Here is a 2,322-nt window from a genome sequence, read left to right as displayed (position 1 = left end):
TATAATTTAAATTTATATTTAAATATAAATTACATTTATAATTATAAATGTAAGAGAGGGTTTAATAGTTGTTGTCTAAAGAAGAAGGTAAAATTAGTGAATTGGAAAAGAGATTAGTACAAAGAAACTGCAGTGAAGCATGGAGAATAAAAGAAAATGCCTATAAGAGACATGGTGATGATGTCAGTTATAAATTATAATAGAAGTCTCAGAAAGATAGGAAAGAGAAATTTTGATAAGATCAAAATATTTGTGGAAATACCGCACAAGAATTATTGTAGTCTGAAGATGTCAATCCATACATCCAAGAAGCTCTTTGAAGTCCAGACACGAAGAATGAAAAGAACTCCTATACAAACCACAGGAAATGTTTCTTCACATTCAACTAAAACCGAACACCTTAAAGGGATCCCAAGGAAAAAGAAGGTCTGATAAAATTTGTGACTGATTTTTTTTCACTGAAAAAATGAAAATCATGGGACAATGGAATAATACAGGGAAAGATCTGAAAAACAAAGGAAAACTAATCATTTAGCATTCGCTGTCCTCTGAAAAGGGCCTTTAGAAGTAAAGGCAAAGTACGCATATTACGAAATATACAGAAAATGAGAGACTTTATCACTTTCTGATTTACAGTAAAAGAAATAATAAAAGGAATTCCTTAACCAAAAGAAGAAATCATAAATAGGAAAGCAAAAATAGAGCACCGGACAAAGAGCAAAGAGGAAACATGTGGGAGAGCAGAAGTTAACATTGGACGTGCTTCAGGATAAAAATATCGTCCTAGCAGATTTAAACTAAAAAGCTTAGAAGTTGATAAATGGTATTAAAATTATCTAATATTTGTGCCTTCTTGCAAAATGGTAATCTTCACCAGCTGAAATTACTAAAACACTAATGAAAATACGAATTAATAATAACTTTTTTAAGGGAAACAGACACAGGATAATTCCTTAATTGCATTAAAAGAACAAGAACAAGAATAAAATGAAATGAAAAAATTATTTGTCAAAAAGAAGGCAAAATTAAGCAAAAAGGAAAAGAAACAGGTGAACAGTAATCAAATAACAGGATGGTAGATTTAAAAAATAAAAATGGGTGATTTACGCAAAAAGTAAAAATTCTCATTAAATAAACCCACCCCAACTACAGGATGTTTATGTGGCACAACTTAAAAATATGGCAAAAAAGAATGAAAATAAAGGATAAAAACATATATAATACAATAAAAATAATAAGACCCAAAAGCAATCACAGCAAGAAAAAAATAAATAAATGGGACCTGATCATATTAAAAAGCATCTGCACAGCCAGGAACACAATGAAAACAGCAAACTGAGCCCACGAGATGGGAGCACATGTTTGCTGCTACACATCTGATAAGGACTGAATGCTGTGAAGAGCTCAAACAAGTCAGAGAGAAACAACCAAACAACCACTTTAAAAAGTGGGTAGCTACGTGAACAGAAACTTCACAAAGGAACACTGACTAATGGCCAAGAAAAAAATGAAAAAATGCTCAACATCTCTAATAATTAGCAGAATGCAAATCCAAACCGCAATTAGGTATCACCTAACACCAATAAGAATGACTTGTATTAAAAAGTCCCCAAACAACAGATGCTGGTGTGGATGAAGAGAGAAAGGAACTCTTCAACATTGTTGGTGGGACTGCAAACTAGTATAAGCTCCATAGAAAACTATATAAATCAAACTAGACCTACCATTGATCCAGCAATCCACTGCAGGGTCTGTACTTAAAGGAAAAAAAGGTCATTTTACAAAAAGGACACTTGCACTTGAATGTTTAGTGCAGCACAATTCACAATCACAAAGGCATAGAAACAAGTCAAGTGCACACCAAGACATGAATGGATTAATAAAATATGATATATGCACACTATGGAATGCTACCCATAGAAAGAAGGGTGTTCTAGTACCTTCTGTGATATGCTGGATGGAACTGGAAACCATTCTTCTAAGTGAACTACCACAAAAATGGAGAGAGAAACACCTCTACTGAATATCAGATGGAACTAATTCATCAACACTGAAGTGGACGTGTGGATGTAAATCTCAATGAAAATCAAGCTGGAGGGGACGGTAAGAGAGGTGGGTAAACTCACACTTAGTGGGTACAGGGCACGCTATTTGTATGAAGATCACACTTACAACTTTCACTCAATCTGTATAAAAAACAATGTATATCAACAAATCACATAAACCCCTTAATATTCTGAAATTTAAAAAAATAAGGAGAAATACGGTATAGCTATACTAACACCAAATAACACAGACATGAAACATTAACAGAGAGATCGA

The 2,322-nt window shown here is 33.2% G+C and overlaps 1 protein-coding gene across 1 annotated transcript in view; it reads left to right on the top strand.

Annotated features, from left to right (window-relative positions):
• The window catches only part of KCNU1 (potassium calcium-activated channel subfamily U member 1), a 319,066-nt gene that overhangs the window by 186,868 nt on the left and 129,876 nt on the right, over positions 1-2,322 (top strand). The window lies entirely within an intron of this gene.

Source organism: Otolemur garnettii, unplaced genomic scaffold (assembly GCF_000181295.1).
Source record: "Otolemur garnettii isolate 467f Iridium unplaced genomic scaffold, OtoGar3 scaffold00102, whole genome shotgun sequence".
NCBI classification, from domain to species: Eukaryota; Metazoa; Chordata; class Mammalia; order Primates; family Galagidae; genus Otolemur; species Otolemur garnettii.
This window is presented reverse-complemented; position numbering and strand designations above follow the sequence as displayed.